This window comes from Arvicanthis niloticus, chromosome 2 (assembly GCF_011762505.2).
Source record: "Arvicanthis niloticus isolate mArvNil1 chromosome 2, mArvNil1.pat.X, whole genome shotgun sequence".
Taxonomy (NCBI): domain Eukaryota; kingdom Metazoa; phylum Chordata; class Mammalia; order Rodentia; family Muridae; genus Arvicanthis; species Arvicanthis niloticus.
In genome coordinates this window covers 95,230,154-95,246,384 of record NC_047659.1, presented here as the reverse complement: position 1 = coordinate 95,246,384, position 16,231 = coordinate 95,230,154, and the positions used below count along the sequence as shown (strand labels likewise).

Here is a 16,231-nt window from a genome sequence, read left to right as displayed (position 1 = left end):
TATATTTAGAATACACGGACACTACAGCCCTGTGCCAGCCGCTCATTCTAACGTCTTTCACATTCTCTTGAATTGTGTGCAACTTCAGCAGTTTCTAATCATCTTACTTTTAAATACCTCTGCTTACAATATGAAAAGGCTTACAGCTTCATTTAAATCAAGACATTCCACATAGCTCTGCCTGCATTCTTTCAAAATACTCAGTCAATTAACATAAGCTACCTTCTAGAAAGGATTTGCTTTAAGTCAGGTGGAAAGAAATATTATTTCAGAACCAAAGAAGAACAAAGCCATGAAATAGATAGAAGATCAAATAACGGAATAAATTTTAAGCTTGTTTAATTTCCCTACATTTTAGGAGAAAGTATATGTCTGCTTTTAAAGTGTTCTCCTACAGATTGTTTCTGGGCATACACAGTCTGCCAGGACAGCTCTAAAGGGGACAAAATATCCAAAATATGGCAGCCTTTTCTATCAGATGACAGCCCAGAAAGTCTCTGCAGATTCCAAAATACTGCAGGCTCAATCACCCTAGGGTGTAGTGAGCTGAAGCTCAATTCATCATTCCCAGGGAATTAAATGTGCTGAGAAACAGTCCTGAGTCTGGCAATGGCAGAAACCAGAGCATGTCTAACAGCGGGGCCAGGCTGCCACCTGGAGGACAGCAGAAAACACAGCTCCACAACTGCCAGTCTGTTCCCAACATGTAAAGAGGCCCTTTGGGTTGAGTTAAGCCCCTCCTCATTCTGTTCTACTACCTGACAAAAAGCTGAGCCTTTCTGCTCCACAGCTCATTGATCAGTGGACCATGCGGAGGCAGTGGCAGTAGGTGAAGCCAGGTGCATCATAGCCATTGCCTTCCCTCTTGCCCTCATTACAGACTCAAACAAAGAAGGGGAGGCTCACCCTTGAACACAGTTTTTCTCTTGTTCACTCATTTTGTTGGTCACTGTTGTGAGTCTTCTGTGTTATTTTAGAAGCAGAAATATCAGGTCAGTTTTCAAAAGGTTTACACTCTGCATGAAGGACTATGTACAAGAAGAGAGAAAACCACACCCTCAAGGTGTGTTGTTCACACAAAATTAGCACTGGGTACTGTGTGGTGCTCCAGTTCAGTCAGGGTCACATATAGAAAAGGACTCAATGAACATCTCCTGCAGGAGGGATTCTTTAGAGGCTGTTGAAATCTGATGGGTCAAATCCACAATCCCCATGAAGGCATGATGCACACATAAATATTGTGTACAGCGTTTTTCCAATGTCCATTTTTCTTATGTAGGAAAATACGGTAATCACTCCCAATTTATCGTATTGTAGAGGAGACTGAAATTATATTCATCAACAAGTAATGATGGTACATAACTCTCAAAACAAGCTTTCTGAAAATTCGACTTATCTGAATAGGAATGAGGGATAAGTATGTCTTATCCAAAACGGCAGGACAGTCAGGCAGGAGAGAAAATACTGAGTCAGGAGCTGTTCCAGGGCAAGTTGTCATTGTGGGCTAACACCGTGGGCTTCACTACCATCTCCCAGAAGTCTACAGCCATCTATTTCCCCTTCTCTTCTCGGCTCCTTGCTCTCTTGTTTCACAATCCTTGATCATTACTCAAAAAGAAAGTACAGCACCACTTACTTCCAAAATAGTAAACAAGGTTTTTGTTTTGTTGTTGTTTGGTTTTGGTTTTTAGTTTTAGCTAATTCATAATCTAAAACATTTGTTGGAAAAATAGGATTCTGAAAATAATTCTATTGTCCTATTGCATTTCTTCCAGGTAACCCAGCAGAGAAAACGTTGGGCAGAGCCCATACTCTGAGAAGATGCAGGTGGATATCAATTGGTCCCTCCTGGATGTGCTGTTAGTCTGAGAGAGCTGTAGTGACACCTCCTGGCAAGACCAAAAGAGCGCTCCTTCCATAAAACACTCCACATTGTCACAACTTTATGATCAGAAACAATGAAGAAAATATATTTCCCCACATGTACACATCCACTGTACAAATGTACAAAAACAGTCCATCTATAGAAAAACACAGTCACAACACTCGTATTCATGTTTGAATGACTTCCATTTAAAAAACAAAACAGCTGAGTCCAAGAAAGAAGATAGCCATGTTTTTATTTTATGACACCCAATAACTAAAGTTGGTTTTATCTACTCATCTGGGTATTGTATGCACAAAACAACACTGTCTAATGCAAGGCAGTAAAATTCTATAGAACTTATTTTTAAATTATCTTTGTGTAGTATTTCTATCTGCACTCTTTGTTGGTCTGATATTTCTCTTGAATGCCTGGACAGTCAATTCACACTTCCTCTTCACCCCCAGATCCCTCCCCTATCTCCCTGGCCTGAAGCATTTTCAATCTAGAATATTCCTGTTCATTGGACACCTTCTCCCAAATTCTCTACCTTTTTCAAAATGTACCACCTGCGTTTTGAGAAGCAGTTTTAATGTTCTACATACCAGAGCTAAAATATAAATAAATATTATTATCAAGTTCCTCTCTCTTCTTAGACTTTGAAAATGTTAGTAGAGCTCTAGAAATATATTAGGCATCCTTCCTCCTTCCATCTCACTTATCCACCAAACCATATAAACTTAGTCATTACTGTATGCTTAGCCTCTACGTTAAATATTAGAAACACACACACTACCACCACCACTGACAATGACAATGACAACAACAACAAAACACATGGTAGACATTGACCTCGTATCATAGGATTTGAATTCTAGTCATCAGATACAGAGAAGCATCAACTGAGAGACAAGACTGAAGTGGTGATGGGGTTTATCAAAGAAATGAATGATGAAAGAATGGCAGGAGTCTGTAGAAGAACAAAGTCAAGGAGGGACTTCTAGAAAAGCAGTAGCAAGGGGTCTGTGGCAGCACAGGATTTAATTGTTGTGGAAATAATAAGGAAGCTATGAGTGGCCAGTTGAAGTTGAGGAATATGATTTCACAGTTGTCCTCATAATGCAAGAAGACACTTGCAAATGGTTTTTGAAGGGACGGGATTTGACAAATTGCTATGGCACAATAGCACTTGCATTATTTCAGATCATCACTTGGTTCTTTTGACAACTTCCAAAGATATCTATTGACATCTTCAGAAACACAGAAGAGAAGCAACAGATGCGCCCACACCAGTCTTACAGCTTAACTTGAAAATGGAAATGCTAGGACGCAGCACAATCCCAAGGCCCATGTATCAAACTGTACAGTTACAAGCTCCCAGATGATTGTTTCTGCAAAAGCAAGAGTGGGAAGAAAGCTTGTAGGAAGGCAGAACAATGTTCATCCCCAACCTGATGACCAGAAGGATAGTGGGGGAGATGGAGAATTAAATGAATTTATTATATGTCTGTCCTGAAATCCGACAAGGACCTGTTGGTAGAATGGATATCATGGACCAAGGAATGCCTCATGAGGATGGAGCTTTTGGAGACAGGTTAATCATGCTACAGAGATAGCTTTCCACCAGAACCTCTCACCACTTTTTCTTTAAACTGGGCATAATTTTCAAAGGTTTTGGTGTATATAGCATTATCCTTTTGGTGTTCAATGGGATACTCTTCTAATATCATACATTCTTCTGTTATATATGTATATGTACATATGCAACATTTTATCCTGTATTATTAGTGAAGTTTTGCATTTTATATCAGAACATTTATTTTCATTTCATTAAAAAATGATTATAAACCCTGCCTAATATCCTACTAAGGGATGGCTATTTAGAGCTCAGTAGTTTAGTGCTTGCCTAGCATGGGCAAAACAATGGATTCCATCTCCAGCCCCACAAAAAAATCTGTCATAAGAACATACTATAATTTCATCTTCTTGTTGCTACTCTTTTTGTTTTTCCTCTATATTTGGGTAGGCACTGTTTCTGATTTTGCACTTGTCTTCCTAATTTTGTTCATATAAATATTTTTATTGAAATCATGATTGTTTCCTAAGGCTAAGCAAATAAACATGAAATTTGAAAGTCATTCATTAATAAATTAGTTACTTATTTTGCATTGCATTTCAGCACGACCATTGAACATTTGCCACTGCTTTGCAAGAGAACCTGCAAGAATGCAGATTAGTTGAGAGCCAGTGCTGGTCATGATGGCCGTTTTCTGAGTGTTTCCATATTAACAGTGGAAAGAAGAGAGACCTTCATCTGAGAGTGATGTAAAGCAAGAGGAGTGTTTTAGAAGTGAAACTGTCCTGCTGTTTTTCCATGAAAATGAATGAAGCTAAGGATACAGTCAGATTACCTGAAACCAGTAACCACTGAAGGCCATGGTGAGCCCTTTCTGTCATGTTCAGTTGCACAGGTGTTAGCAATAGAAGTCAGATTTTTATTGGGATCAAACTTGCAAATCTTTGTATCCACGATGATGGCCACTGTACTTCCTGACAGAGTTCTGGTGTTTTCTCTTTTGCTTAGAATTTGTGCCTTCATCTCAACAGCCCTGAGCTGTAGATTGGCCACTACTTCCCCCTGTTACTCCTCTATAATTTGCCCTTACCTTCCCCACCCCCAAGCACCCAAACTGAGAAGCACATCCTCCAGACACGCCAACAAGGCCTGAGCTAGTTATTCTTTTGTTATTCTTTTGCTTATTCATGTCCAGTCCCTACTTCCTTCATTGCTTAAGGCAATGGGCTTTTACCCCCTTATAATCATTTCTGCGTTTCAATATCTTGTACACAGTAAGTTCTACTTCAAGTTATTTAAACATAAGTTTATTTCTATTTACAAGATACTTTTTCCTTTTAAACCTTCAGCAGAAAAAAGATCAAAGTTGCCTTGATCATACTCACAGGGCAGTCTTATTACTCCTGAAGCCACTTGTCAGTGATCACTAACAACGTGCAGAACAATTTGTGTTAGTGAGAAGTCTGGAAATGTGTCATATTTTCACTTCCACGTGTTGCTCATTTGTAACAGTTAGATTGTATATTTAATTTTAAAATGGCCCAATAACTAAGAGAAACATCATGTTTCCAGGGACATTTTGGAATGTCTATATATTTCTAGTACCACTATGACTAAAATATTCTCACCTCGACCCCCCTTTTACATACAGATACACACTCATGCCAGATTTAATCCAACTCACATGATTCCTTCAAACAGAAGTTATCATTTTATTTTATTTGTTTTATTGCCACATGTTTAAATCTTTTATTGTAATTTGACCAATTTGGCAGGCAAAGCTGGTTCTTTGGTTAGTTACAATAATAATACATTCTTGGTTGGTTACAATAATAATAATAATAATAATAAAAAATAATAATAATAACAAGATTAAAGCTAGTACATAGTGAAGTTCTCTAGCAAGTTGTATTTTTATAGGCAGAAATTATCAGACATCTATCTGTACAACCTCATGAGCTCAGGTCAAGATGCTGAACATCTAAACAAGAACAGACAGGACAAATGGAAAACATCTTCCCCTTCCCATGGGTTCATGATACCATTCAGTGGACACATATGAAATAAAGAAAGCCTGCAACACAACCTAATAATTTAGCATGAGCAATGGAGATACACAAAAGTTCTTTCATGGCATTCTCAGACACAATGTATAAGGAGACTTCAAGTGTCATTAGAAAATAAAATAGAATGTACATTTACACCTTTAGAAGTAGCTACTCTTCAAAATTAATTCACTTAATAAATGTTCAACTTTGTCACTCACTTTTGTCTTGCAAACTTTATTTTATGTGCTCAGGATAAAAATGATATTTCTAAGCCCTTGAGTTCAAATCCATCACCCCACAAATTATTCATGCCTGAACAAGCTGGTGAGGGATACTTAGCTAATTTACAGTCTCTTTAAGAATAATTTGAAGACAAATTCTCTACCCAAATGGGATAAGTGTTTCAACACCAACCTGAATACACCTGCATGCTGACGGTTTATGCTTTCACTGTGTGCCATTGTGGTCTATAAATAGTCCTCTCAGGTTCCTTGCCAATTAGGACTCATCACGTGGCACAGAACTTAGATGTCAGCAGTTAATTTGCATGTCAATGAAACAATAATTTGATGAAAATTTAAAGCTTTATGCACTATTTATACCATAATTGGAAGCACAGTAAGTGTGCTCCTCTGCAGATTCTTATTGTGTTCAATGATCTTTTTAAAGGCCACATTTAAATGACTGGTGTTGATCATTGTCTGAGATTCTCAGTTTGGGACAACGGATCTGCATTTTAGACATTAAATTAATTTAACATTGTGTCTGTGAAAAAAGTTAGTCATATCCACCAAACACTGAAGTGGCAGCTGCTTAGATTTGGGACTTTAATCCCTTTGTGGCCTTAGCTCCAAACATGTCACCCTGGGTCAACAAATTTTTCTCAAGTTTATTTTATCTTCTTTTCTTTTCTCCGCCCTCCTATCAGATTTTCTATAGCTAAAGGGAACACTTTTGTGGGTGGTCTCTTTAAAAGCTGAAAATGGTAGTTGATTCTAGTACAAAGGCAAACAACCAGTGGGCACTTAAACTTAACTACTGTACTTAAGGGCAGTACTTAGAACAAATACTGTATTTACATGAACAGAAATTTCAAAAGCTGCCAGCCTGGTGGGCTAAGCTTGCTACTGGAAAGGCCACACCTACCAATCAGTGGCCTGCGATGTAGCTAGTGGAAAATCCAATGAGTGAAGGGAGGAAGCATGTAGGAGAAGGGAGGGAGGGAGGAGGGAAGGAGGGAAAATGGAAGGCAAGAAGAGAAAGCAAGAAGAGAAGTCTGAGGAGCTGGAGAGGTGGCTGGGGATAACAATGTTGAGTGCTCTTCCAGAGACAAGATTGGGTTCAATTATTGCCCACAAGAGGCTCAACAACTGTCTTTGACTCCAGTTCCAGGATCCCGCCTCCGGCACTACATACATGTAGTACACACACATTGAGGCAGGTAAAACACTCCTACACATAAAATAAATTTTTGTTAAAGAAAGTTTGAGTTTCCAGTCCCATGGCATCACAGACAATCCCCACCATGGCTATTTTGCCTCCCATCTCCAGAGTGCTTGAGTTTTAGGTACTCTGAAAGGAATTCTTTCTAACGGAAAAAGTGGTTGCTTTGCTGTGCTGTTTAAGCCTTGCTATGAGAATGGCTGACTAGAAGTGTGTACTGCGTGTCATTAAGACTAGGGCTTGGCTTTTCATTTAAAGGTCACAGCTGTAAGCTTAAGTTGACTCAATTGTTGGCTGTCTGTCACATCTTCATATAAAGCTGCCTTGAAGTCAGATTTCCTCAGAATCAGAGTGCATCCCTTGGTTTGCCTGCTGGCCCGTCACTATTAATCCCCTTTTAGACCTATTTATTATATTCTAAGAACTTCCTTCTACTTTAATGAGCCCTCTCATTCCACAACCAAAACCAAAATTATATATGCTGACAGAGAAAATGAGTGGATAAGCAGAATAAGATAAGGATGAGGAGAAAAGAACAGTATTGTAGATCACAATGTTTGTCTCTGAGCTACCCCGGAAGCCTACATCCCTTCCCTGCAAATGCATTTTCCTCAAAAAGGCTAGGTAATTTATACATAAGTTATTTAATTGACCGTCTTAGTCTTTATATAATAAATGATTTCCTTCTCATTAAGTTGATCTTGCCCTCAAAAGAAATACAAACCATTCTTGATTTTTAAATTTAACACTTAACTCAATAACATTTTCTTCAAATTAGTTTATGCCAAAGGAAACTAAAAGTACTATTTTAATTAACCTAGCTTAGGCATTTGACCAACATTTCATGTTTTATCTAACTCTAGTAAATTAAGCATTAAACATCTCCTGTTTAGTGAACACTTATTGAGCAGTCATGGAAGAAAACCAAAGTGTTTGCTAAAATACTCTGGAAACATATATTGACATATTTCAATTTTTCCATAAATGGAACAGCACTCTTCCTGAAACAGAGTAAGTAAACAAAGAGCCTTTGATACCTATGGAAAGCCAAGGCCGGCATTCAAATGCAGCCAGTAGGGACCTGCTTTTGAGAGTGGAGTCTGGAGAAGCCAAATGCATGACATGGGCTTGGACTCTGTGGACACAGATGACCCTCAGTGTGCTCCATCCAGAAGGAAAGCTCATCTTCCCACCTGCTAAGTTCTGACTCTACTTTTAATGGAAGTTCTTCTTTCCTCTTTAGCCCTTCCCTCACCAATCTCCCAGGCACCAAGTTTCCAACAGTACGTTCCTTCACCAGGCTGTGTGAAACATATTTAACTTGCATTTATGACACAGAAGGAACATATCAAAAGACTCAGGTTTAACAGATATTGATCTGTAAGGCTATTTATTTTGAGGAAAGGGGGACCAGTATTGACACAGTGAAGACTTGAATGTCTAGAGTACAAATAATTCTCTATTTGGGGGTCCTGAGGAATTACAGCAAGTGGTTGTAATGAATGTTTGTAATTCACTAGCTGCTATTTTAAGATGCAAAGCACACCATGACATCAATGATGTTCTTTTTAATCTCCACGGACAGGCTATTACAATGAAAGCACTTGGAGAAGAACAGTGCACTCCAATATATATTTGATAAAATTTCAGTGTTTCAACAATGATGATTCATTAACATTTCATAATTTATAGGATGATGAAAGTACCCTCAGATTGGCTTAAAAGTACAGGTTTTATTTATAGAAGCTGCTCATGAAAGTTTAGTTTCTATACTAAATTTCTATACTAAAAACTTCTGAATGGTCTCTTAACATGGATTTAGTATACCTTTAAGAAAACAATCAGTATTTACTCAAATAACACTTTCTCCCTCTGAAAGAGTAAATAGCATTTTAACTGCTTCTTTTCTATTCTCACTTTCTATCTTCCTTCAGCTCCTCGACAACAAAACAATGGCCCTTTCTTCCTGTGGAAGAGAAAACTCAATAAATACAAATGGCTACAGGGCCTCAGAGCAGTGAAATTATGGCTTTCCAAGGACTTCACTTTTCCCTCATGAAGAAACATATTTAAAAGGGACCTTTCCCAACACACTTTAAAATCAGGCATATTTTAATGAAATAATTATTTTGGCATTGCTAAACATTGCTGACTGATAAATGAGACCCAAGTAATTAAGTTCTGTTCTTTTACAATCGAGATTTAGTGTAGTCATCAATGTGGGTAAGAATTTAGAGTCTAGAGACTTTGGAAGATGAACAAGCTACTAACTGAAATTGTTCATGTGGGAAGGTTGGTTAAATGAGTGCTCAGCTTAAACATAGCCGTGGATAACTTTCATGTCTTAATCTTCATTATACCTCCGCTGATGCACTGCTCATTTGTTCCCACACTAACTTGGACACGGTGTGAAAACAAACAAAAGAAAAAAATGAACAAATAATTCAGTGTATCAGAAGAGCATCGTGGTGTTGAAAATATGGTTTAACGATAGGCTACAGGAAAAGTTCCTTTCTTATATGAAAAGCAGAAGAAAAGCAATGTTACTATGAAAAACATGAAGGATATAAACATTAAAAGTGATAGGAAAGAGAGAAGACGAACTCACAATACTTTGCATGGGTGTCTGTAGCACTGAGATGCCTGCCCAGGTTTACAGTGCTATTTATCATCTACCTAATTCACACTTCCAGTCTTAAAATCAGTCATATGGCTTTCAGACCTTAAGCAACACCCACACTGCTCCACCTACTCCTCCTCCCTTCAAATGCAAAAGAGCTATGTCCAGAGAGAGGTTCACATGAGATATTTCTCCCTGGGCTGAACTCCAGGTTTCAGCAGACAATGCACTTAGCAGGTCATAGGCACAATATCAAATCCAGAGAGAAGCAGAGTGGTGTTTCCTAGTAACTACTGATAATCACGACCAACTACAGACACATACATAATGCATAAACATGTGTGCATATAGTACCTACATGAAATAATATCTAAATATCTTTTACGAAGAGATGTGCACATTAGAAAAAGAGGGAATGAATGCATCCTTAGCTCAGGGACTAAGGCACTGACACCATGAACAGGTATTATCATTGTCATTTCAGTTCCGGGAGAAAGCCAAATAAGGATATGTATGCTTCCAGGGAAGAAAAGGGTTTGCTCAAGATGTCCTGGGGCTCCCCAAGGAGAGGAGGGAGAAGAGGCTCCCTCTGCCTCTGCCTCTGCCTCTGCCTCTGCCTCTGCCTCTGCCTCTGCCTCTGCCTCTGCCTCTGCCTCTGCACCCACTCCCATCCATAAATGTTAACATCACATCGGTGCTAGAGTGGGGGCTAAGGACTCTAAACCACTGCGTGGGCATATGTATAGAGGAAATTACACTTTGTTTATTAAAGGGGACTTCTCTCCCAGAACCATGCAATCTTACTACTTGAAGGTACAAAAATGATTGCACATCCATAAAAAGAGAGCAGGAGAGGGCCAGGAGGGAAAAATAAACCCCGCCCAAGAACCTCTAAGGGAAACAGGTGCTAGTAGGAGAAAATAGCCAGTTGCCCAAAATGCTTAAAACTCCACCTTCGTTATTCTGAAAACAATTTCAATGCAGGAGGGAGATATCATTCCCTGCTTTTGAAGCTCCATTCACTAGGCGATCTAGTCTGAATCAGTCAGATCTAAGTTTTGCTCTCACGCATGGTTTCTGTTGTTGACTACTCTTGCTCTCTGAACCAAGAAGTCCCTTTCCTAAATGGGTAAGTCTACGACCCTCACTCCTCCAAGTCACCACTTTTATTAACCTGTGAGCTATGTCTGTGTCGCCCAGCCCGGCCCCAGAACAGTCACCGGAAACAATGAACCAGAGGAGGGACCCACCCAGTGAGCACCTGCTCGCTGGCGCGCAAGCCTAGGCGCGGGACGCTCGGGCCTCGGGTTCAGGCTCTGCATCCTGCTCCACTAGACCCCAAGAAAAGCTTGGAAGCAGGTGGTTCCCTGTATCAGACTCGGCTCTCCGGAGTCAGTTGCCTCCCAACACCCACCAGTTAGAGCCGCTGTACCTAAAAAGAACACAAGCCCAGCGGGAATACGGGGTGTCTCAGCCACCTCCCACCGGCCCGGGCTCTGGAACGCACCGACGCCGGGTGGTCCGCACCGAAATTCCCAGAGCTGTGGGGTGGAAAGAGGTGGAGCCCGGAGCCTTAAAGTGGCTTCCTCTGGCCCGCCCCCGGCCTGGCCGGGCTCTGGGATCCGGTAAGACACAAAAGATGGGCAATATCAGAGCCTGCCACTGTGCCGTCCCCGGGGTGAGCGGCGGGGCCTCGGGCGGGTCCCTGTTACCTCTCTCCACTGTCCATTCCCGCTCCCTGGTCCTAATCTTGGTTCCTTAGTCCCATCCCCTGCTCTCTGCTTCTCATTCCCTCTTTCTAGTTCCCATCCCAGCTCCGGGGTTCCTATCCCTGATTCCCGGTTTCCGCCCGCTGCGGGAGCATCCCTGGACGCCACCGAGCCCCGCGCGCTTTCCCGGAGCTCGAGTGGGCAGCGAAAGGCGCGAGGTGGCGGAGACAAGAGACACTTACTTGCCGGGAAAGCAGAACACCTCTTGCTTTTCACTCGAAGGTGTCCGGCTTCGGGGCTCCGCGAGGTCGCTGGCACAGCTTGGAGCTGGGCACTTGGCGAGCCCGGGACACCCTAGTCTCCGCTCAGCTGCGCGCTGTCACCGCATCCAGCACCGAGGCACCATCCACAGCCCCAGGCCTCTGCCCCGTTCTCCCGCGTCGCCGCTCCAGGCAGACCACACCCTGTCACCCCCGCAGCCCTCCACTCCTGCCTCTTTGACACTTCACCGGTTACTCCGCCGCCCGGCGTCCTCCCACCCCCTCAGCCCACGTGCTTCTGCGCTCGCTCTCGGCTTCAACTTCCCCCGCCGGTCTCCGCCCTCCTGGGAACCTCTGGACTCAGGCTGGAAGGTGCTTAATCCTCCCACAAGCCCACCTAGGTCCTCGAATTGATGGTGTCACTGCAATGGTGTCATGTATGCTGTGTATAACGTATGAAGATGTATTTTTTGTTGTTGTTGTTGAGCCATGCAATACTTTTAATATTATAGAGGTGTATTTATTCCCAGGCTTCAAACATTGAGCAGTCACTGGCCTTGGCAGAGGCTATCAGCCCAGCTGTTTCCACTTACAAAAAGCATCCTAAAGTTCCTGCTTAGCCTGTCATTTCCTATTAACCTAGTATTTATTTATTTATTTATTTATTCTTTTTAAAACGGAATATCTTATAATTTACTCTTTCTCCTTCCAGCAAAGTTTGAAGTTCTTTTCTGAGGGCTCTTCCTCCTCTGTCGAGCCATGAAGACTCTAGGAAAAATTTCATCTCTCCCTGTTATAACTGTCAGTAGCCTCTAGTGTAATCTTCGGGATATAGTATACATTCACAAATGCCCCTAAATGCCCTTAAATTATGGAGACAATTTTGTTCAGTTGTGTGCTTGGCTGTATCCCAAACACTAGATCCTGGAGAAAGCCAGGGACGTTTTTACATTTGGCTGAGTGATTTCTCATACTATGATGAGGTTTAGCGGGGTTAATAACTGGTGATCACTAAATGTGACACCTTTAAGCTTTCTTTAGAGCCTGGACTCTAAGTCTCTCACACATGCACAATCTGGCCTTTCTCAGCACAGTACTTGGACGTCTACCTGCCTAGCCACAAACCATTTTAAGTCCCACCACCACAGAAAGCCACCCAGACTCTTTTCTTTTTAAAATAATGTTAATTTTTTATCTCTTCTTATTTTAGTCTCAATCTCTTAACAAAGAGTTTTAAGAAACAAAACAATGATCTCTTAAAGGTCAGATCTCTGTTGCACCCTTTGTCTTAACTCATATATATATAAAAATTTGCTTTTATTTTTGCCCCCAGCCATTCACCCCTAGATAACCTTATTAATTGAGTTTTTCCCTCAAAACAAACAGCACTTCATGCTTCTTAACCTGTAGAGACCCTCCACAAACCAGCACTGCTGTACGCAATCTGTCTACTCATTACATATTTTATAGGTGACACCAGGAGGAGAAGGGGAGGTGGGGACCAAAAAAAAATAACCACTAATTACTACAGCAAGGACCAGATTCCCAGCAATCTACTTGGTTTTAACAAGCACAGGACATGCCTTACCACAATGTCTTATACTCAATAAGTAATAAATATGTCAATATAATCCATATGTATTCATTCACAGTTAGCTGCATTGCCAGAAACCGAGCAGAAGTCTGGGTGGACTATTGAGACACAGTCACAGGTAGTTGCCACCAGATTACAAACTCTCGGTGCAGTCATGGACACTTTCACCTGCATTTAAGATGGACATGGTCCATCTTAGCATTTCAGGATGTCTGGTTGGAATAACTCAGCCTTGGATTCAAGGTCCTTCATAATCTATAAGAGATACCTCTATTAAGCTGATTTTGACTTAGTCCACTGCCAGGCAAATTTTTAACTTTCAGAAACCTGGCTTCCTGAATTGAAACCCTCAAGTCATAGGCAGAGCAGCAGACACCAAAGACAGTCATGTCCCAATTCCCTGGAACCTCTAAATGTTGCCTATGACAGACGACTTTGAAGATGTAGTTAAAAATCTTCAGAGATTATCTTGACTTTTGAGGACCCTAAATGAGACCACACAGTTTCAAGAGTGGGAGTCAGTTGTAGAAAGGAGCAAAATGTACTTGAAGGCAAAGATTCCTGCCATGTAGCCACAAGCCAGCCAGTTGCAGAGGACACTAGGAGACAGAAGAGGCACTGAAGAGTCTCTCACACAGATCCTGGGATCTGTGTTGGTTACTATGCAGTAAATGTGATTTTGGAAATATGGCTTTTAGGTCTGGTGTGCAGTGGTCTGCTCCAAGATCAAAGCATTCCATCCTCCAGGAAAGCACCCTAAGTAAGAGATAAACAACACCCAGCCCACAAAATAGATTCTAGAACTCCCTTAAACTAACCAGATTCTCTAGGCCTTTCTCTGCCAGAGTCAGCAGAGCCCAGGTGCAGAGAAGGCCCTCAGACAAGAAGAAATGACTGGAAGAAGTTTAGATGAACAGAGGCACCTGGAAAGGACACACTTCAACTTGTTGAGCTGGCTGTAGACTCTGCAGTGGGCCTGAGTTCCCAGCTTTGTGAAATGTCACCCATGCTGAGATGGGCTGGGGTGAGTAGATAGGTGTGTTTTATCTCCCCAGCAAGAGTTTTGTCACATAACAGGGACTAAACAAAAGTAAATTTATAGTAATTTATTATAGCATCTAAAGGAAACAAATTCTTGAATATGGGAGGTGTCTTTAAATTCTCATGGGACAAAGAATCGAAAGATATCTCAAACAATTAGGCATTGTCCTTTTTAGTGGCCAGGGCAACCAGCTATTTGAGGCAGAAGAAGGATTGACTCCCAGTGTAGAGTTACATAAAATCCTTCTGATTTAGATGTTGCTGTTTTATTTCTTAAAAAAATAAAACAAGTAATTTTTATTCAAAAATCCAAGTATTTAAATTTTATTACCAGCTATCCAAGAATACTATGTAAAGCATACAGAAATTAAAATTTTCTTTCAGTTTACAATATGTAGGATTTCTATGCCAATGTTTAGAAATGCAGACATTGCCTGTTGTCAGATAAGACAAGTCTCCAGTCAACAGAATAAAGCTGTATTTGAGTCATGAGCTGGCCCCAGAGATTGGCTCTACAACCCAGACCTACATCAGCTGTCATATGCTCATTTGAGTATTCTAAAATTAAAAAAAATTAAAGTAAGATGTAGCTTCTTTTTAAGTATACATGCTAAAATTACCTACTGGATTGCAAAACTATACTTGCCTTATGTTAAAGCATGATTTTTTTTTTAAACTGATAAACCTTGTATAAACTCTTCCTCAATATACTCCAGATTCTCTTGATCTTTGAGGGATCCATGTACTTGATATTAAAACATAGTACATGTAATTTGATTATTTTAAAACAAGGTAAAACAGAACATATCCAGTTAAACTGCAGATGGTTAATTAATAAATTTTTAATATGAATTAATATTCTATGTAATATTTGGAAACATGAATTGTCTTTGTTTCACACCATGTTATTAACAACGTAATAGCTGGAACTTCGAACCTAAATTAAAAAGTTATTCATTGATTCTCCTCTGGCCTGCAGCTGTCACTTTGCTTCAGAAAGCAGAAAAGAATGAGTTGATTCCTGTAAAGTTTAGTCTTGGAGCCCCCAAATGCTCAACCCTTGGGGGATTTCTCATTGGCTTATAAAGTGTTCAACATCTCACTGTTCATCAAAGAATTGAATTCCAGTGTGGTTTTTCCTCCTTATAATGACTTTACCCTCATTCCTGGGTTCTTAAATGCAGCACAGAATTTCTGGCCATCAGTACCTGAAATAGTCTGCCCATTTTGTGATCTGTCCTCTGGGGTTTCTAGCATCAGGATGTGTGCAAACTGTCCAAGACAGCAAAAGAAAAGTGGGGCCTGAAGCCTGGGAGAGAGCAGTCAGGTAAATCAGTACATCAGTTGTAACTTCATTTCCACAGAGGCAGAGTACAAACTTCCTCACAGATGTATGTCTTGGGGGTGGAGGAAATATCTCTGTAGGAAAACCACCTGCTGGAAGGGGACTGGAGCTGGGACAGCAGGTGGGTAGGTGGCCCAAGTAGAATCTTAGCTCATGACAGGTAAACACAGGGGCACCCCATTAAACAGGCTAGCTAGACAAGGGAGTTGGGGGCTCTGTGTGCCAATGGGAAATCCTGCCTTTATATAAAAGGAAGAGAGTGATTGAGGAACCCAACAAACAGGCCTCTACATATATGTAGACATATGTGAATATTTACCCACATGTGATCCATATACATGTGAACTTAAGTATCACATACACATAAATGCCAAAGATTCAAATATATGAAGTTTCATTTTTACATGTTCCTTAGACCCTAGAAGTCTTCACATTGGACTACCAATGTTTGGAGATGTGAGTTACACAGTTCCTGACTTAGAGTACCTGCTTGTTGAGTGAAACTAGTTTCTAATCACTTTGCCCTTTAGATACCTCACTGCCAGAAGAAGGGACAACCATAGCTATCTCTTAATGTTGTTAATTCTTGACAAAACACCTGTATGTCCAACATAAGGCCTCATACAGAGTGCTCAATATGTCTCAATGCATTTTTGGCCTTGCCTGATGTAATCGCACACTGTGTTGTATCTTCCAGTCTTTCCTGTTGCAAAGATTTGTACATATTAAGT

The 16,231-nt window shown here is 40.8% G+C and overlaps 1 protein-coding gene across 1 annotated transcript in view; it reads right to left on the bottom strand.

The window, feature by feature from the left end:
* The window catches only part of Sema6d (semaphorin 6D), a 546,498-nt gene extending 534,693 nt beyond the window's left edge, over positions 1-11,805 (bottom strand). The window contains exon 1 of the mRNA XM_076929654.1: positions 11,503-11,805. The gene's annotated coding sequence lies outside the window, so the exon portion shown is untranslated. The remainder of the gene's footprint in view (positions 1-11,502) is intronic.
* Positions 11,806-16,231: the final 4,426 nt, after the last annotated feature.